Source organism: Oratosquilla oratoria, chromosome 23, assembly GCF_046742065.1.
Source record: "Oratosquilla oratoria isolate Oo_2021 chromosome 23, ASM4674206v1, whole genome shotgun sequence".
In the NCBI taxonomy this organism is placed as follows: domain Eukaryota; kingdom Metazoa; phylum Arthropoda; class Malacostraca; order Stomatopoda; family Squillidae; genus Oratosquilla; species Oratosquilla oratoria.
In genome coordinates this window covers 46050462-46072591 of record NC_134799.1, presented here as the reverse complement: position 1 = coordinate 46072591, position 22130 = coordinate 46050462, and the positions used below count along the sequence as shown (strand labels likewise).

At 37.5% G+C, this 22130-nt stretch overlaps 1 protein-coding gene and 1 pseudogene across 13 annotated transcripts in view; one reads left to right on the top strand and one right to left on the bottom strand.

Moving 5' to 3' along the window:
* LOC143038100 (protein timeless homolog) overlaps positions 1–22130 on the bottom strand; it is a 106911-nt gene that overhangs the window by 39109 nt on the left and 45672 nt on the right. For 3 of the 13 annotated variants that reach the window (XM_076207065.1, XM_076207067.1, XM_076207066.1), the window contains exon 3: positions 361–519. The exons of the other annotated variants lie outside the window; for them this stretch is intronic. The gene's annotated coding sequence lies outside the window, so the exon portion shown is untranslated. The remainder of the gene's footprint in view (positions 1–360; positions 520–22130) is intronic. 13 annotated transcript variants of the gene reach the window in all.
* LOC143037795 (uncharacterized) lies at positions 15518–21580 on the top strand (annotated as a pseudogene).

Sequence of the window (22130 nt, the reverse complement as noted above, 5' to 3'; positions counted from 1 at the left end):
TATATACACATATATATATATACAACATATATATATATACATATATATATATATATGAAACATTTTTAGAAGCTCTGCCATGGGATTCGAACCCTGCCCCGTGTGTCGATAATCACGAAGCCAGGACGCTAGCGACCATGCTACATTGTCTCTAGCGTCTTGGCCTCGTGATTATCGACGCACGGGTCAGGGTTCGAATCCCATGGCAGAGCTTCAAAAATGTTCAAACTGTCTTTAACATACACACATATACTGTATATATATGTTGGGTCAAATAAAATCTTAAATGATACGTTGTTATAAGAAGTGAAATGCAGAAGATTGTGACGTCATGTCGTTGTTGCTTGGAACATTACACACCACATGATGTTGTGACATGTCTCTTCTTCTGATTGGCTGGTCCTCAGTCAAGACGTCATATCTCTTCTTCTGCTTGGCTGGTCCTCAGTCGTGACATCATATCTCTTCTTCTGCTTGGCTGGTCCTCAGTCGTGATGTCATATCTCTTCTTCTGATTGGCTGGGTGATGGTTTCAACCATGCAAGATAACAAACAAGATGATCAGAATTTTATAAGTACAGTCAAACCTCGGTTATCGAACGCTTCTGTTCTCGACCAAATTGGTTTTCGACCAAAAAGTTCGAGAATATTACGTCTCAGAACTCGACCAAATTTCGGCTCTCGAACAAACCGAAAGAAGCCGAGCGTACCCGAACGCGGCTCACTCGCGAGCCGAGAGAACTCGAACGCTAAGGACGCTTCCTCCGTAGCGCATTTGCGATCAAAGTTCATTCCGAGCAGACGTGTTCGTTCTTATTTACGTAAATCTGACTTTTTTTTCATCTTTGCATCGTGTATTAGCCCCTAATCATGGGTCCAAAGAAAGCAAGTTCAAGTGGTGAAGAAAAGAGGAAAGTAGTGCGCAAAACTATTGAATTTAAAAAAGAATTAATAGCGAAATATGAATCTGGCGTTCGTGTGTCTGCGTTGGCTAAGGAGTTTGGGATGGCGAAATCGACGATAAGCACCATCCTAAAAAATAAAGACCAGGTTAAAGCAAGTGATGTGGCTAAAGGATCAAGTGTTTTTAGCAAACAAAGGCCACAGGTATTGGAGGAAGTGGAGAAACTTTTGCTGATTTTCGTAAATGAGAAACAGTTAGCAGGTGATACTCTTAGTGAAGATGCAATTTGTGCCAAAGCAAGACAATTGTATGAAGATTTGATAAAAAAAGATCCTAGCATTATTCCGGAAGGGTTTGATTTTAAAGCAAGCAGAGGGTGGTTTGAAAAGTTTAAGAAAAGAAGTGGGATACACTTATTTATGGTAAACAGTATACAGTGCAGTTTATGGTGTAAAATAGTAAAAAAAAAAATTAGAAAAAGTTGTTTTTTAGACTTGGAACGGATTAAAATTATTTACATTGATTATAATGGGAAAAATTGTTTCGGTTTTCGAACAAATCGCTTTTCGAACAGCCTTCTCGAACGGATTATGTTCGAAAACCGAGGTTTGACTGTATATAGATTTTCCAGAAAACTAGATGAAAATGTTATCCGAGTGAAACAAGCAACTGATGATGCAGATTTATTGATAATACAGACAGCAATACATGAGAGTTAAAGTTCTGTTAGCAACATTGCTGTTATTGAAGAAGATATTGACCTTCTTATACTTATGGCTGCACTGACACCAGAAATTAGAGATATTACTTTCCTGAAGCCTGATCATGAAAAAGTGCCTGCAAGACATTACAATTCCTCTGATCTACAAGCTTCCCTTGGTTCACTAAAAGATTACATCTTCTTCCTTCATGCTGCAAATGGGTGTGACACAGTTTCGTCTTTCTTTGGACAAAGGAAGCATATACTACTCAGACTTTTACAGAAGAAAGAAGGACTAAAGAACCATGCAGATGTATTCAATAGCATGACATAAACACACAAGTCAGTGACCAATGCTGGAGTAAAGTTACTTATTGCCATATACTGTATGGAGGTCCTGAAGAAGAATTAGAGCTTAATCCATTTCAACTGAAGTGCTTTAGGAGAGCAACACTACATTGTAAAAAGCAAGTAAGCCTTGAAAGATTCCCCCCAACAGCAGCAGTGTCAAAACATTTGCTAAGTGTGTATCACCAAGTTTAACTTTGGCAGAGCAATCCATTACCCCTCCCCCCTCCCCCCAAGCAATGGGGATGGAAAAAAGAAACCAATGCAATGGCTTGGTTCCTGTCACTACAGATTCACCACCCACACCTGAGAAATTACTTCATTTAATATCGTGCATGGATGTGCAGCTGTGTGAAAGGGGGCTTAAAATGTTCCTTTATATGTGTGTCTTGTCAAGGGGTTTCCTGCTCAAACTCTACTATCCAATCCAAGGAAGAAATAATGGATGAATTGGAGATTACCTCATGTGATACAGATGACAGTGACACTGAAGATTTTGAAGAATCTATTGAGGATAACCAGCATATAACGGAGCATGAAACAGAAGATGACAAAAAGAAAATAGCTGTGGAGATCCTGGTGATTCAGGTACAGAAGAATTAAGTGTTTTACCATCTACTTCTACTGAAATGGAGTGTCCAAAGAAATTGTCAAGATCACACTTTTAGTGTAAGAAATTAAATGTATGACAGAGAAGAGAGATATTTGTGGATTAGGCCTCAAGGGGATACCACATAAAAAAGTGCTTACATACTCTACTTCATGGGTGATGTGGAAAAAATATCAATATTATATATTGCACTCTCAAAAATTTAATATATCAAATTAATATTTTTGTAGAGAATTGTATACGCTATAATAATGTACTTAATAGTCATTTTCATCAAACTAACCATTTTCATAAAAAAAAAGTGAAAAACTGAAATTTGGCAGCCATTTTCCAAGATGGCGGACGAAGCTCGATTGATGGGGAGTTGATATGTTATTTCTGAGTGTCTAAAGAAGTCATGTGCAAATTTTCAGCTTGTAAATTTTTTCATTTATTTGACTAAAATATGACTAATATGACTGAACCAATAACCCTTCCACCTCATACCCAGAGCTCATCAAAGCTCTCACAATAAAACTGGCACCAACTCTTTCCAAAATGACATATGAACAAAGACTGTCCAAATTAGAATTACCAACTCTGGAACAAAGAAGGGAAAGAGGAGACTATCTATAGAATTATGAAGGGAATGAAAATCTTAGATAAGAATGACTTAGTGAAATGGGACAATGGAAAAACAAGAGGACACAAAAAGAAATTAAAAGATAGTTATAGAAGAGATCTGAAAAAAGCTTCCCACACCGAGTGATAAATACTTGGAACAAATTAGACAAAGAAACAGTGTGTGCAAACACTATTCAAGATTTTAAGAAAAAACTTGATGCTGAGAGATACAATGATGGGTCACCACGAGCATAGTTCCCTTCCCATATAATACAACTAGGTACAACTAGGTAAATATGCAAATGACTTGACAATAATGGCCCAGTACTGTACTTCATCTACAATATAGCAACCCAAATAATACAAATTTATCTCAGTAACATGAAACAAAATGCCTGCATTCCCTCCAAGTTATCAGCAACAATGCTTACCCTAGACTACCATGAATCTAAGAAACACCCAATGATCAGAATAAATGGTCAACTTCTCCCACTGGAATAAAAACCTAAAAATAGCTTCAGATTTTATACACACATCCTTCATCCCACATAAAAAAAACACCTTACAGTGAAAGCATAAATAAGACAGCACAATTGAAGGCACAGGATTTGGACAGCAGAAACACTTATCATTAAATATAAATAACAGGAACCAGCAACGGGTACCTGCACATGGTCCTACAAGATGGACATCATAGAGAATTACCTCCCTGCCACCCATCTTCAAAACCTGTAAGCTCCTCACTTCTATTTTGATGTGCAGCCCCAAGAGTCTAGGATTTCTTTCTACATATTAACTTCAGTTGTATTTCCTCCACCTTTTTAAATAAGAACTGACAACAGGCAACTGTTCCCTTCCTATTACTACTACAACTGCTTCTGTACTACTACAAGCTGGTGATTCAGCAGCATTCTTACACTAACACAACATGAAAACTGGTTCAATGTTTCTTTCCCAGAGAAATCTATGGGAGGGCCTAGGAACTGTTGCCAGCCACTATAGGGCTGTGGATTTTCAGCCAGTGAGACTCAAGGCAACATCTAACATTACAAATAACTCAAAAGAACTTTGCTATCTATGCATCCATAGCATGGTACCCAACAATCAATAAAACACAGTCTACAAATAACAAAAAAGAAAAAAAGTTTAATTGACTGCATTAAAATAATGCCAATACAACATCTACACAGTTATCTCGAATTATGACAAAAGAAACAATATAGATTTAATATATCTAGACTTTGCAAAAGCTTTTGATACCGTCCCACACGAAAGACTACAGACGCTCCTCAACTTACGTTTTAGTTACGTTCTGAACGGCCGAACGTAAGTTGAAAATGAACGTAAGTTGTTACTGTACTATACATCGGTAAATTCTATTACCGTATCTTATAAAACACCCCTAAATCATTAATTAAACACATACCATTGTAAAATAATAACATTAATTTCAAATAGATTAAATTCAAGCAACATAAATTGAGATGGTGGAGGAGGAGGGGGGAGGAGGAGGAGGCAAGGCATTTTCAGTTTGTCGTCTGCGCAATGTAAACAATGGATATAGCATCATGCGCAAGTATCGTTTGAACTACGGAGAGCGCGGTAAACTAAAAAAATTCACTCAAATTTTTTTTTTTACAATTATTTTTTTACCGTCACTTCAAACGTAAAATCGAAAAAACGTAAAACGAATGAACATAAGTAGAGGAGCGTCTGTACTTACTAAATTAGCTTTGCATGGAATAAGTGGTAGCCTATTAGGTTGGACTAGTAATTGGTTGAATGGTCGAAAACAGAGTTGTTTTAAATGGAAAAACTTCTAGATGGAAAAATGTTACAAGTGGAGTTCCTCAGGGTTCCGTTCTTGGGCCACTTCTATTCATAGCATATACAAATGATATAGACCATGGACTAAAATCTACTGTTTCCAAATTTGCTGATGATACAAAACTGTGTGGAGTGGCAAATGATCACTCAAACCAATTACATATTCAAGAAGATTTAGATAAATTATAGCAATGGTCTGAAAAGTGGCTCATGAAATTTAACACAAGTAAATGCAAGGTAATGCACATAGGTAAAAATAACAGTAAGTATGATTACAAGTTATTTGGAAATTCGTTAACAAAAGTGGATAGTGAAAAAGATCTCGGCATAATTATCAGTAACGACCTCAAATCATCCAAGCAGTGTATTTCAACCTCTGAGAAAGCAAATAAGATTCTAGGACTGATTGCACAATCTTTTGATTTCAAAAGTCCATCACTCATTAACAAGCTATATAAATCGTTAGTTCATCCACATTTGGAATATGCTGTTTCCGTATGGTCACCGAATCTCATTAAAGACATTGACAGACTGGAAAAAGTACAATGGCGAGCCACAAAACTGATTCCAAATATCAAAAATAAATCATACGAAAATCGACTAAAACATATGAATCTGTTTTCCCTAAAAAAGCATAGACTCAGTGGTGACTTGATACAGGTCTTTAACCCCTTCCATACATTACCGCATACGTAGGCGGCATGAGGAGCAAGTGGATACGCAAGGCTGCCATATCGGCGTCTTGATTATATTTATTGTAGTTGCCCCTGCGTAATGACATACTCTCTAAACTGTCTTCATCACATTTTCTATGGTTATCAAAATTCATGGGTGAAAGAGAGAACGATCGATATAAGCGGTGACTATATTTTATGATGCGAGTATTATTACGACACCTCGTACGTCTGGCAGCTAATGCTGCCCGCGAGATTTTGGCCCGTTACTGAAGAGGTTAAGATTCTAAAGGGAATTGACAACATCAAAATTGACAAAATCTTCACATTGAATGAGAATCAGACAAGAAACAATGGTCTCAAACTGTTCGGAAATAGATTCAATTTGGAAGTAGGTAGAAACAACTTTGCCAACCGTGTAGTTAATGAATGGAATAAACTTCCTGCACAGGTAGTGCAATGTAGTTCATTTCGAAGCTTTAAGAATCAGTTAGATAAACACCTAAGCAAGATGCTGTAATGATTATAATTTATTTTATATTTGTTTTTGTTTTGTTATCATTTGTCTGTCTGATTTTCATTTATTATTAGTTATATGTCAATTTATTATTATTTACTATTTACCTGTTTGTTTATTATTTAACTATACCTATGCATTTATTTATGTATTTTATTTGTTATTTACATTATTATGGTTTTTATTTGTTATTTTATTATCATTATGAATTTTTTTTCTCGCATCCGACCTAGATATGGACCAAAAGGTCTCCTGTCGGCATGCTCCGCCTTTGTAATCCTTTGTAACATTCAGATACTAAAATCCTTCTCATATAACTGTACAGAGAACAAATACCACACAGTTCTACAAAAGTACCCTCAAACCTATCAACCCGATACATCACATCACACAAACACAAGCCACCAAATGCAACATAAAAACAACCCTAAGAATATTATACTCAAACATTTCCAATAAAATGCCCCCAGTACCCCACAATACTTCCATACAAAACATATAAACTCTTAGATTACATAACAAGCAGTCTAAATAGACTGCCAAATTCTATTCTTCACCAAACTACTCCTGAAACCAACATGGTAGAAATAATTTCCAAGACAATTAAGAATATCACTGACACACATACATTCAGGTATCTTCCAATAAAACAACTTCACCACAGAGCTGGCCTGATAATAAGCACCCCTGATACAGCACCATTAATATAATGCAAGGTACCTTATCCTGCACTAATTCCTTGTTGACATCCTCACAAAATTCTTGGAGGTCAAATGTCTCCTCCAAGATAGAGCTAGGGCAATGGACTGACTGGCTGACATAACTTGATCAAATCCAGTGAATAGATATGCAACTGGGATCTAATCAACACAATCTCAGTTAAACTAACGAGCAAAATGTATTACTTCTTGGATCATCAACACTTCTGGATATTTCATTTTATAAAAATTTAATAGACACAGACACACCCAAAAAGAAAAATTAACTTACCTTATATGCCAATTCCATATATGGGCAGTTTGGAAAATAGAATACCATTAATAAGGCCTTATGAAAATCAATGAGCTTAAAATCATCAACACAACTCTGAACCTTTATATTCAAGACTATATAGGAATTATCATTTCATATTCACTGGTAATGTGTATACCTAGTTAATGAACAAAGATATAATGATGGACACACACACATACACATATGGAACAAATTGGATGAAAAAATATTGTGTGCAAACACAATACAAGAATTTAAAAACAGATTTGATCTAGCGAGATACAAAAATGGGCTACCACAAGCATAGCTCCCCTTCCCATATAATACAACTAAGTAAACTAGGTAAATACAAAATGGAGTATAAAATACCAATTAGAAAGAGTGACCATATACTAATAGAGTTTGAATTAAAAGAACAAAATGATGTAAGAAGGAATGAAAAACATAGAGAAAGAGGGTTAATGTACAATAAAACGGATTTTTGTGAAACTTAGAAAAAAATTCCAAAACACACACTGGGATAAATTCTCCAAAGAGGAAACAAAGATGGAAGACAAATGGAACATATTCAAGGAAAAGTACAATGAAGGAATTGATAAATATGTACCAAAGGAGAAGCAAAAAGAGATTTATATAGTGCAGCGAATACACCGTCTGGGGTATTGGCTGCATGTTATGGCAAAGTAGCATGCAGTTGATACTTTAGGGTCTATATGGGGCACCCCTATGGACCAGAGCCACACATCATTTTGTCTGTGATAGAGGAGGACTCTGTTCGCAAAGAAATTATGAAACTTTTACTATACTCCTACTGTTCCTCCATTATGCTGTCCCCCAACCCCTTCTTGCTGTCCTGTACCATTTCTCTGAATTTCATTTCCTTGTTTTGCCTACCCTGTGGTGGGGGGAAAAGAATGCTGCCACCAAGTATTTCCACTTGGATCGTAAGAGGCGAGAAAACAAGACAGGGATTGGGACCAGGCATCCTACCCCCTGTAGCCCCTCAGGGGACATTCCTAAAAAAAAGTAAAGGCATAAGAGGGTCTTGGAGTTTCCCAACCAACACCTGAAGGTTTGGGTCTTTTAATGTGCGTGGATGTGGTACAGATGAGAGTAAAAGGGAAGAGATAGGTAGTATGTTTGTGAGAAGAAAGATGGATGTGTTGGCTTTGAATGAAACTAAGTTGAGAGGGAAGGGCGAGTGTGAGTTTGGGAGTGTAGTTGGGAGGTTCTCAGGAGTGAAGAGGGGATGAGGGAGAGAAGGGGTGGCTATACTAGTATGTGAAGAGATAGGTAAACATGTAGTGGAGTGGAAGGAGGTTTCCTCAAGGATATTGTGGATGAAGGTGAAACTGGGAAAGGAGATGTGGGTTTTTGTAAGTGCATATGGGCTTGGTAGTGAGAAGAGTGTAGAAGAAATGGAGGCTTTTTGGATAGATTTAAATGAGTGCATAGAGGGATTAGGGAGAAACGTCAATGTAGTGGTATTGGGAGACCTTAATGCTAGGGTAGGAAATGAACCAATTGATGGAGTGGTTAGGAAATGTGGAGTTCCAGGAGAGAATCATAGTGGAGAGTTGATGGTGGAGATGTGTCTAAAAAGAGAGTTGATGATACCAAATACAATGTTTCAGAAGAAAGTCAAGCATAAGTACACACATGGGAGAGGGTGGTGGATGGAAGGGTGATAGATAGAGCATTACTGGACTATGCAGTGGTAGATAGGAGTAAAATAGGAAGAGTTAAGGATGTACATGTTCTAAGGGGAGAGAGTGGCGGAATATCAGATCATTTTTTGGAAGGTAAGTTGAGAGAGGAGGATAGATGGAGAAAGAGGAAAAGGACAAAAGGTAGGGAGGTGCTTAGAGTGAACTCTTTAAATGAAAAGGAAAAGGAGGAGTACAAGAAAAAGCTGAGAGAGGAGTGGGAGGGAGTGAAGGATAGAGTAGAGCTAGGAGTGGAGGAGGAAAGGGAATGGTTCAAGGAGAGAGTCACAAAGTGTGCAAAGATGGTGTGTGGAACAAAAGGGACGAGAGGAAATAGAAGGGTAGTGAGTGGTGGGATGAGGAAACAAGGAAAGTTGTAGAAGAGAGCTTTCACAGATTGGTTACAAAAAAGGATGAGGGAGTCATATAAAAGGTACAAAGAAAAGAGAAGAGAAATAAAGCATAAGATAAGGGAGGCAAAGAGGAGAGCAGATGTGAAATGGGGTAAGAGTATGACAGAAATTTTTGAAAGTAATAAAAAGATGTTTTTGAAAGAAATTAAGAGAGGAAGAGGAGGCGAATCAAGTAGAGAAGTAAAGGTAAAAGGTGCAGATGGAGAGATGATAATGGAAGAGAAGGCAGTAAGAGCAAGATGGGCAGAGTATTTTAGGGAGTTGCTAAATGTGAAGGAGGATAAGGAGGGAAAGGTAGTTGCAGTGGGAAATGCTAAGAAAATGACCGTGATGAGTGAGGAAAATGGAGGAGAAATAAGGATGAAGTGAAGGCAGTTGTTGAGATGATGAGAGCAGGTAGGGCACCTGGTCTGGATGGATGTCATGCAAAATGTCTAAAAAAAGGAGGTACAGTGATAGTGGACTGGCTGGTGAGGTTATTTAATGTTTATTTAAGAGAGGGTAGAGTGCTGGAGGACTGGAGGATTGCCTGTATAGTTCCACTTTACAAAGAAAAAGGGGACAAGTGTAAGTGTAGTAGTTTCAGATGGATTAGTTTGTTAAGTGTAGTAGTTGTTGTTGTTGTTGTCGTTCCCTAGACTGTCTGTCCGAGCAGTCCCGTCTCCCCAAGGGATGCTACAGCCGAAACTGGGTTTTCCCACAGATCCTTTATAGAGTGTATGTTGTGTTTGCATGCATGATTGTGTATAATGCAGTTTTCCATTATGTGTTGTATGGTATGGGGTGAAGCGTTACATCCTGGGCAGCTGTTCACAATGCGGTCATCCAGCCTCTTCTGGTAGCTTAGAAGTGCTGGGTGGTGGCTGCACCGCAGTCTGGCCAGGTGGACTCTGTCCTTTCGTGGGAGAGAGGATTCAGAAGGGTGGATATCAGGGGGGTCTGGCATGCAGCAGTGTGTTATCTTTCAGTGTGTTAACCCCTTCCATACGGTGCCGCACACGTAGGCGTCATGGACTTAGATCTCGGTGGCAGCAGCCAATGCCAGCCGTACGACGTGTCGTAATAATACTCGCATCATAAAATATAGTCACCGCTTATATCGATCGTTCTCTCTTCACCCGTGAATTTTGATAACCATAGAAAATGCGATGACAAATGAATTAGAAAGAATGTCATTATGGAGGGGCGACTACAATAAATATAATCAAGACGCCGATATGGCAGCCTCGCGAATACACTCGCTCCCCATGACGCCTACATGTGCGGCACCGTATGGAAGGGGTTAATGGAGCGGTGAGTGATATGATTATGAATATGTTTCCGGAGGCTGGTATTTGGTGGTTGTGGAGGAAGAGAAGAGAGTATCTGTGTGTGATACTGGTCTTTGGGTGTTGTTTTAATGTTTCTTGGTGTGTGTGGGTGTTCTGCTATGTAGTGTAGTGGGTGTGATGTGTTTGTGGTGGCTGCAGCAAGTGTTTGTGTGCCTCTCATGTCAAGGTGGTCCTTGACTTTGAAAACTTTTGTTTCATGGTGTAAATGGTCTGTAGGTGTTGTATTTGTGCAGCCTGTAATTGTTTTTAGGGCTTTGTTTTGTATGATTTGAAGGGTGTTGTGGTGTGTCTCACTGAGATTAGGAGCCCATGCAGGACTCGCATAATTCATCACTGAGTGTATGCATTGTTTGTATACTGTTGTATTAGTTTCTTTGTTTTGTCCAAATGTTGTTCCAGTGATTGACTTAAGTGTGTTAAGTATAGGTGTGCATTTGTTTTTTATGTTTGTGATGTGTTGTTTGAAAGACATGGATGTATCGTATGTTACTCCAAGAATTTTCGGTGTGTTTGTGTGTGGTATTAGAGTGTTGTTGATGTAGAGATGAGGTATGTATTTGTGTTCTTTTGTCCAGTTGGTGAGAAGTGTTGCTGTAGATTTGGTTGGAGCTATTTTGAGTCTGTTTGTGATGAATTGTGTGTTGAGTGCATCAAGGTATGGCTGGATTATTTCTGCAGCTTTGTCTGTGTTACGATGTGTGCATGTGATTATGTCGTCTGCGTAGGAAGAGATTTGTATTTCTGAGGTGTCTGATGTGGGTAAGTCATGCATGTATAGATTAAAGAGCGTGGGGGATAGAACTGAGCCCTGTGGTACTCCATTCTTAATGTTTCTGATGTGCGATGATTGGCCATTATATGACACGTAAGCATTCCTACCTGCCAGATAATTGGCCAGCCATCTTTTGGTGTTATTGTGCATGTCTGTGTTATATATTTTATTTGTTAGGTTGTGGCAGGGGATAGCATCAAAAGCTTTACTAATGTCTAATGTTATAAGAAGTGTTCTGTGGTGGGGCCTATCTGAATTGATGCCATCTAAAATTCTTTGTGTGAGGTTTATCAGAAGAGTGTTTGTGGAGTGTAGTGGCCTAAAACCATGTTGTGAGTCAGCAAGGGGAATATGTGGTGTGACAAGTTGAAGTATTAGGCGTTCAATGACTTTAGAGGGGGTGCAGAGAAGTGTGATTGGGTGGTGCGATGTTGGGATTGTTGGGTCTTTGTTCGGTTTTGGAATGGTGATTATTTTACCATGATTCCAGATGTCGGGTATAGTGTTGTGTGAATAGCTGTAGTTTGCAATGTTTGTGAGTGCGTGTATACCTTGTGGTCCAATGTGTTTTAGGTGGATGTTACTTATGTTATCAGGGCCACAGGCAGATGAGTGCTTGAGATTATGTATTATGTGTTTTGTCTGACTGTCTATGAAGGGTGTATAGTCTGAGTCTGTGGGAAAGTCTTTCTTACGTCGAATAGTGCATCGGTCGTTAGGGTGAGAAGTGAGATGGCTTGTCTGTGCAAAATGATTTATGAGTGTGATTGCTTGTTGTCTGTTGTTGTGATTATTGCTGTGTGAGAGCATGTTGTGTTACTGTTGGATAGTGTAATGCTGTTGAGTGTAGTTGGGAAGGCTTATGGCAGGGTCTTGATTGAGAGGATTAGGAGAGGAACAGAGGGAGTAATTGGTGAGGAACAGTGTGTTTTTAGGACAGGTAGATCTTGCGTAAATCAGACTTTTGTGGCAAGACAGATATGTGAGAAAGCTATAGGAAAAAGTAAGGATGTATTTAGGGCTTTTATGGATTTGGAAAAGGCTTATGACAGGGTAGACAGGAAGGTACTGTGAGAGGTATTGCAGATATACGGGATAGGAGGAAAGCTGTTAGGAGCTGTCAAGAGTTTTTACAAGAGTAGTAGAGCGTGTCAGGATTAGGAATGGAGAGAATGAGTGGTTTCAGGTAAAGGTGGGACTTCATTAGGGATGTGTTATGTCACCATGGCTGTTCAATTTATACATGGATGGGGTGCTGTGAGAGGTAAATGCAAGGGTGGTGGGTCAGGGATTGAAGATGGTTAAAGAAAATGGAGAAAAGTGGGAGATAAGCCAGCTATCGTTTGCAGACAATACTGCACTTGTAGTACGATCAGAGGAGGGATTGAGGAAGTTAGTGACAGAGTTTGGGAAAGTGTGTGAAAGAAGGAAGTTGAAGATAAATGTGGGTAAAAGTAAGGTGATGAGACGTATAAGGGGTGAAAGTGGTGGCAGACTGGAAGTGAGTATTAAGGTAGAGAGACTGCCTATCTGTGACTCTCCATTCACCCCTATATCTGAAACTTAACCAATGTGTATATGCAATTCTCTCGCCTATCCATGAGGCCTCCACAAATTGGCATTAGTACTTGAAACTTTTATTATTTTTTCTCCTAATCTAAATCTTAAAAACTATTATTAACCTCTTTAATATGAGTCAAATTCTCATGGGCAGCATTAGCTGCCTGATGTATGATGATGCATCACAATACTCGCATTAAAAAATTTTAACCACAAAAAATGTGATCAGGCCAGTTCACAGAATATGGGGTTGCTCAGGTACGACAAAATAAACATAATCAAGAGACTTTGGCATCCTTATGTACCCCCTCACTCCTCATATGTAAATATGTCTATTAATTAAAAATTAGTGAAATAGCAATACAGTGTATAAACCAATATAAAATTTGAATATAAATAATTAAAATGTGGTATGGGATACCAATATCTCCAGTATCAATGTTTCTGGGCACACTATTGGCTAGCGAGTTGATAGATTTAATCAATTGATTAGTGATGAGTACAGGGCCAGCATTCTCATCCTTTCCCAGTGTCCAATCCCCCCCCCCACTTCTCCTCCTCCTCTTCCTTCCCCCCCTTTTCTCTCCCCGTTCCCTCCTTTCCCCTTATTTAATCTCAAGCATTTGTATCTCAACTTGTACTTGAAAAAGCTGTAATTAGCGAAACATCGTACAAATAAAGGCTCCGTCCTCATATGGTGTTTATCTCGTCAAGAGTATAGGTCTATTTTACTATAACTCTATAAAAAATTATATTAAAACATAACTGTTTAAATAGGAGCATCAAAATTTATTTATATCATAAAACAATATGAAAACAATAAAACAAGGTTTGTACTATTAACCACTTCAGTACGATGATGCCTATGTAGGTGTCATGAGGTGTGAGTGGGTACACGAGGATGCTGCCGTTGGCATCTTGATTATACATTTTTTTGTAGTTGTACACGAGTTATCCCCAGATTCTGTGAACTGGTTTGATCATGTTTTCTGTTTTTATTATTACTCAGAGTAAGAGAACAAGTAATAAAGCAGTGACTTTATAATGAGAATGGTACAATGTAAATTACATGTGGCAGCCAATGCTGCACGTGACAATTTGAATTGCACTGAAATGGTTAAAAATGATATTCTAAGATATTAAGGGACATGTCCACTAGTAGTGGTTTTTCAATATTCATTAGGGGTCTTGGAACCTAACCTTCACAAATACTGGGGAATCACTGTAATACATATTTGGTATCATTTTGGTGTGGAGTACAGTAAGCATGTAAACATAAACTACATAGGTTCTCTACTATTCTTTGTTTCTTGTAAGCTGTTGGTGCCTTGCAATGTGTATTTACCTAGTTTACCTAGTTGTATTTTACGGGACAAGAGCTATACTCGTTGTGACCTGTTTTCATATCTCTCCACATCCAATTTATTTTTGAACTTGTGTATAGTTCTGGCATTCACTGTTTAGTTTGTTCCAGACATCGATCACTCTGTGCGGGAAACTGTTCTTTTTCAGGTCTCTTCTGTAACTGTCCTTCTTTAGCTTTTTATTGTGTCCTCTTGTCCCATTTCAATAGGTCATCTCTATCGAGAACTTCCATCCCTTTCATAATTCTGAAGATGGTCAACAGGTCGCCTCTTTCTCTGCTCCAATGTTGACAGCTGTAATTTCTCCAATCTTTGTTCATATTTCAAATTTGATAGTGGGTGCTATCTCTGTCGCCGCTCTTTGGATTCTTTCTAATTTCTTTGTGTTTGGTGCCCACATTGATATAGCATATTCTAATTTCGGTCTTATCAATGTAGTAATTATTTTCGTAACCATCTCTTCATCCATAGTCGAAGGCCACTTTCATTGATCTTAATAAGTTATAAGTCTCTCCAAATAGTTTACTTACATGTTTGTCAGGTGTCACTTGAGATGATTACTCCTAGGTCCCTCTCTGAGTTTACTTTCTTTATTTTTTTGTTTCCAATCGTATATTTTCCCGAAATCTGTTTTTGCCTCTTCCAAATTCCATTATGCTAAATTTCTTGATGTTGAAGTTCATCTCGTATTTCTGGCTCCATTCCCATACTTTATCCAGGTCATCTTGTAGTGATCTGCAATCTTCATCTGTTTTCACTCTCTTGAGTAGTTTGGCATCGTCGGCAAAAAAATTATGTAACAATTTACTCCTTTGTCCATATCATTTATGTATGCGTGTGTGTGTGTGTTTGAATGTTATACACCATAAGGCACACATCATAGCATGCAAGGCCACTGCCTATTTTGTTTTTAAAGTATACCCAGTACTATAGAATTAATTTCTGCTAGCAGGTCAATGTTGAAAGTGAATTGCTAAGGGTAATTTCTGTGAATATTGAAATATTATAGTATGTTAATTTCTTGGGTTATATTACAATCTTTCAGGACTTTGTGAGTAATCTATGTTTTCTTAATCTATGTGATTTTTCCTAGGTTGGATTGTAATAAATGTATACAGCAAATTGACCTTTTGATGATCCCAAAGTCACAACGATCCAACAACATGAACACACATGAGACACTTCACAGGCTGGGATGACAGTGAGGTACATGAAAGGTACAATCCATAATGAAGGTAAACTTGTTTAATGATTTAATAGAGAAGAACCCCCTGTTAAAATTGAAATGTTAGAAAATAATTGAAGAACATTTGCAAAGTGAACCCTTGAACTGCATTACTGACATACAGAGAACTAAATGTGATACTCGGTCTAGGTTGATAGCATTAAAAAACTGAATTAGATAAGATAAGTAAGGTGATGTTGGTTGTGTCATATTGATAAAGAAAGTAGAACCTCCCATGTGATGTGAGTGTTTTTCATATTTGTAAAGGACATTAGACTTATGATTTTTTGGCATGGAAAGGATCTATTCATACTGTGAATATTGTTGCAAGGAAAAGCTAGGCAAGCCATTGGTAGACTTGACTTTGATGAAACGTGGGGGAGATTGCATAAGTGCTTGGACCCTCTGCTAAAATAGTAGACACAGTTCTTGGAGAAAGTTGTACAACCAGTGCCTTAAGGAAATAAGTGCTGACTTTTAAATATGATTAACGTAGTTGAACAAGCATGATTAAAGAAAATTGGTAAATTAAATGAAATCATGAATTCATCCAGTTTGACAAGGTTGAAAGATTGCTTCCAGCTAACTTGAAAATAGAATGAACTCATAAGGCCAAGAGGTAACCTCTTTCATACGATGATGCCTACATAGGTGTCATGAGGCACAAGTGGGTACATGAGGATGCTGGTGTCTTGATTATATTTATTTTTTAGTTGTAGCTGAGTGACCCCCAAATTCTATGAACTGGTTTGATCATATTTTCTGTTTATCATTACTCAAGAGTGGAAGAGAATGAGTAATACAGCAGTGACTCTATATTTTATATCACAAGTAGTGTGATGCATCGTCCATTAGGTATCCGATGCTGCATGGAAGAATTTTACTCCTATTGAAGAAGTTAAATTATATAAAATTTAAAAATTTAGTTCAATTTTTAACTGAGGAATGCCAAGCTATTGAATATATGGAAGATGAATCTAGGCTTACAAAGGCAGAAACCAATGTGTCAGTTCATTTGACTTCCAGCAAGAAGGAAAGTGTCATCTAACCTACCACGAGGAATTAGTAAACTAGCACAAACTCAAGAAATGGGCCAGAAACACAATTTTGATAATTTCAGCAGCATGACACAAACTGTGATAAATGTTCTTCGCCAAAGTGGAAACCATTAAAAGTGCTACTGCATTTTTAACTATAATTCAGGATCCAGAATTTATACTGAGTTGGTGGCAACTTTTCAGACTTGATGATGATGCAAAAATAGAATATTTAAGAACTTTCAGTGCCTGGTTTCTGTGTTTAGAGCCATCACACACTAGTAGATACTGTAGTGAAAGGAGCTCCTGTGATTGGGATATATGTGGTTATAGGCCCCATCCATTCCTGTGTTCTGTATTTAATGAAGACTCTCAGACTTACAAGGCTTCTACTAATTTCTTAGACAGAAAAGGTATAATGGTTATAATAAGTAACACTAGAAGTGGATCCCAGAATCTCCTGACATTTTTTGATCCAGGAAGCAATACGACAATCCCCATTCATGCCGCAGCTTGAAAACGTCTTGAAGGTTTGGAAGTATACATGACCTTAACTTAAGTAGGGAATCACATAGAAAACATTGTAAGCAAAAGATATGCAGTGTCATTAACTGATAAAAATGGTAAGGAATAATTTATAGATGCAATAGATTTCAATGAAATATCTTTTGAGGTATGTAAAGTGGATATGACTGAAATTGCATAAATTCTAGGAGTCCAACCTATTCAGATTCATAGACCAGGTGGCAAAATGGACCTATTGATTGGATCAGATTATTGCTCCTTCCTTCCTAGAGTAATAAAGACAGCGGGAGACTTACAGTTAATGCACAGTACTTTCGGTTTCTATGTAAGAGGATATTTGGCTTTGGAAAACCCAGACTCAGTTAAATTAAACACTACAATTAACCACCTGAAATGTTTGTAGCTATATGATTATATGACTGAATCCAGTGGTGGGGTGCATAAAACATTGGAGCCAATTTTTATAACAGGATTTAGGAACTTTCTTGTTCTCCTCAGTGTGGTGGCTATAGCCATGGTAAGTGCTTCCTTTCAGGTCCTCTTACATTTAAAAGAAATAGAAGTGAAGTTGATTGAGGAAGGGTTAAAGTATGACATAAACAGTGGCCATTGGGCATCAGAATATATGTGGATTAGAAATCCTGATGAGCTCCCTGCCCAACAAATATCTACTGAAAAGGCTATATAAACTAGGTGAAGAACATACTTTAAAATACAGTGAACAAATGCAGGAAATGATAAAGATTTAGCTCACAAATTAACAAAAGAGGAGATAGTCCATTATAAAGGGTCCATTTTTTACTTAACACATCATACATACATATACCAAGGCTTTTCCCCCTTACAAGGGAGGTAGCCAAAAAGGAAAAGGCATAAAATCATTTCCACCCATTCCATCCCTGAATACACTCCACACCCCTCCACCCTCCCTCTCATCTTAGCACCTCCTGGATGACGGGTCATCCCTGCACCTTGTCCACTGCCCTGGACATCATGAGGTACACAAACCAGATTTGAAATCAACACCATTCAGAATAGTGTTCAATTTCTCTAATTCTTATATGGGGTACATCCTAAATGAATTTCTAGACAAGGGTCCTATTTGTCTCACTAACATGCTCAGTGCTTCTCAGGTTTCATCAAAGGTTCGTTGGTATAATGGATGAGATCAGATGTATAACTACATTCTTAGATCAAATTGTCATATGTTTTTATGGAGGAATATAAGAACCAAGGAGAAATGTGAACCATGTCTGGGGATGCAATTGCCATGATTGCCTTGCCTAGGGTTGTCAACTCTGTTAGGCTACAATAAAGGATATAAAAACTCTATTGATATTTATTTTAGTGGCTATAGATCATAATAGATGCCAATATTAAATACAGTTCAAAATTACATTTCTCTTACCTAAATGAAAATACAAAAACAAGAATGAGAAGACATTTATTTTACTTTGATCAAAGGATTCTAATCTTTAAAACTATATTTGCCCTGGCTTTTTGCTGCCTTTTGAAAATTTGTATCATTTTTGCTGTTTTTAGTGAATTAATTCAACAGAGCATCAGTTTCTTTCATATTGCCATTTAGATGACATTAAACTAAAAACTCTCACAATAAGAGGATATTCCTGGTATTGATTGTACAAAAGAAACTATTTTGAAAACATTGATAAAATTAAAGTACAAAGATTCGAAAATAAAATACCACTTTCTGATTGTTGTTTTTGAGCTTATGAGGAGTTCAGAATGTGTTGAAGATTCTTTGAATTAATACTTCTTTATCAAAAAGTTCATCCATCTTTAATTTAAGCTTTCCTTCTAGCTTCAAATGTTCTACTACTACAAATTTCTGAAACTTTGGGAAATGAGTGGCCTACGAAGCTTAGGTTTGATAATTTGCCGAATGTTGAATTTCATCGAAATCTATTCGGTTTTTCCAAATATCTGTTAATAACATGAAATATTGGCACTATTATTACAAGTTTCCTCACATAGATTTAACTATTCTAGTATTTATAACAAATTACGGCTCGATTTTGTGAAGGATCTCATCAGTACATTGTTGTATAATACGCCATATTTGTTTTAGTTCTTCATGAGTTCAGCTGATAGGCGGAAGTATTGCCTTTCCAAATGTCCAACGGCACCTCCTTTCTTTCTCTATTGTTTTTCTTTTATTTTTTCTTGGTGGTGGTTCTCATATTTAGTAACAGTTTACGATTTTCTGATTTTCCCAAAATTAGTGCCTTTCCTTTTTAATGGAAAATTGAGTTATACATAAAATGAGGCTAATTTTACACCTTGGTCTGCGGTCTGCCGCTCTGTACGTCTGGTATTGTGCAGAATGCAGAGTTGGTTGTCTGCAGTCTTACAAGAAGTAAACGCTTTTGCAATCATCACATTTTGAGAGTAGGAAATTGAACTTCACAAGTCAAAACGATTTCAAAATAAAGGACAAATAGTGTCATTTCATATTTCAATTAAGGACAAGGACAAATAGAGCTGAATAAAGGACTGTCCTTTGAAATAAAGGACGGTTGGCAACCCTAGCCTTGCCTAAGGCTACCAGACTTTTTGAAAATGATTCCTATATTGATGACTTAATAACAAGTATTGATGACTAAACTGTCAGAGTTGAGGCAAGAAATGGGTACAGTGTTGGATATAAAAAGTTTTTGCATAAAGGAATGGGTAATATCAGGTAACTTCATCTCTTCATCCTAAAGTTGTATTTAACAATGAAGAAAAGGTATTGGGGTTAAGTTGGAACCCTCACCATAATCACTTCTAAAAGTTTATTTGAATTTTTCTATAAGAATAAGGAAACTATCTAATGATGCAAAGCTTCATGAGGATGAGCTTGAGGAATAGTTACCAGCAAAATCAACAAAAGAATATTGAGGCAAGTCTTGCATTTATGATCCTTTAGGTCTTCTCTCTTCTTTCATTTTAAAAGTCAAATTGTCAATGAGAGATCCTATGTTGGATGTCAACTATGATAATAAGAAACTAACATGGGATGAGGCCACCAGTCCCTCTTCCTATCATAAATGGAAACTGATGTAGAGATGTTTGCACTGGAATCTATCAAGTTTACCCAAAGTCTGAAACAGTAGGTAACCCAGATTTTATTACATTTGCTGATGGATGTATGAAGGCTTTTGATGCCATAGCTAATATGAAATGGAATCTGTCTGATGAATTGTATCAATGTGCTTTTTTTTTGTTTCCAAGAGCACGTTTAGCTCTGCTGAAACAAATGTGCCCATGTAATATGAGGCAGTTTTGACTTGTCTCAGAAATTTCACTGAGAATTAAACAGAATGGACCTTAGCTCAGTGATCCACATCAACTCTCAAATTGTAAGAGCCCAAATCCAAAAGTATTCATTCAGATTCCATACATATGTTGCCGAGTCTCAGATATCCTACCAAAAAGCTCACCAAGTATTTACCTAGTTATATTATACGGGAAGGGGAGCTATGCTCGTGGTGACCCTTTTTTGTATCTCGCAAGATCAAGTTTGTTCTTAAATTCTTGTATTGTTTGCACACACTATTTTTTCATCTAATTTGCTCTATATATCTATCACTCTCTGTGGGAAGCTGTTCTTTTTCAAGTCTCTTCTGTAGTTATCTTTTTTGAGTTTCATTCCATGTCCTCTTGTTTTTCCTCTGTCCCACTTTAAAAAGTCCTCTCTATCAAGGCATTCTTTTCCTTTCATAATTCTGTAGATGGTTAGTAGGTCCCCTCATTCTCTTCTTTGTTCCACGGTCGGCAATTCCAGTTCAGCCAGTCTTTGTTCATATGTCAGGTTTGATATTGGGCAAGATCCAGCTTAACCTCTTCAATATGAGTCATATTTGCCTGATGTATAATGATGCAACACAATGTGTGCATTATAAAATATAAAGTTACAGCTGTTATACTTGTTCTCTTTCACCCAGAATGTTTGTAACCACTGAAAAAGTGATGAAGCCTGTTCACAGAATAAGAAGGTCACACAGCTACAACTACAAAATAAATATAATCAGGAAGCTGATGTTGGCATCCTTATATACACACTCGCACCTCATGATGCCTACGTAGGTGTCATTGTATTCAAGGGGTTAAATGTAGCAGACTTGTGTAGAAGATGATGTAAGCAAAATTTATTAAATCATGAGTCACAATGGCAGACAGGCCCTGAACTTCAATGTACTCCTAGGGAACAGTGGTCTATTAATCAGAATTGCAGTATGAAATTACCAAGTTTATTATATATCAAACAAGCAGAGAATTTGTGTATTACTGGAAGCAATGACAATTGTAGATATCAATTGATTCAGAAATATTGAAAAACTAATTAATGTAACTGCCAGAATTCTAAAGTCTGCATCAAGAGTCAGAAGCAAAGGACATTCATGATGCCGAAGTGCATTGGATTATAATGGCACATAGGGTAAAGTTTGACAAGTGAGATTCTGCAGATTAGGCCCAACTGTAAACAAAAAGGGGATTGTCTTAGTTAGCTCCAGGATGCGAGGTCGGATGTGAAAATATATACATATACAAAGAATCCGTCACACCAGGACAAAATTTCCCTCGACAATATGACATATAACATCAACGGACATCTTGTCCAGTCCCCCCCCCCCCCCCCAGTCATTATAATCTGACTCGAACCTCTCCCAATTCCACCTCACCGTCCAGCTTCCCACCCCCGCAGTCATTATGATCTGACCCGAGCCTCTCCTAATTCCACCTCACTGGAACCATAAAGCCTTGTCATTTTGTAACTCCTTAGCATAATTGACATGGACCTTTTCCTGTCATTTTATCTGCCTGAAGATGGTTGTATGTAACAACCGAAAGCTTGCGATTGTATTTATATAATTAGTGTCAATATACCATGGATCTCGGTAGACTTGTGTTTAATCTACCCCTGGACTATAAGAAACATATAAGAAGAATGGAAAAAACAACTAAGATAGTTGAAACTGAATTAGCATTGGTCTTTAACAAGACATGTCTACAAGAAA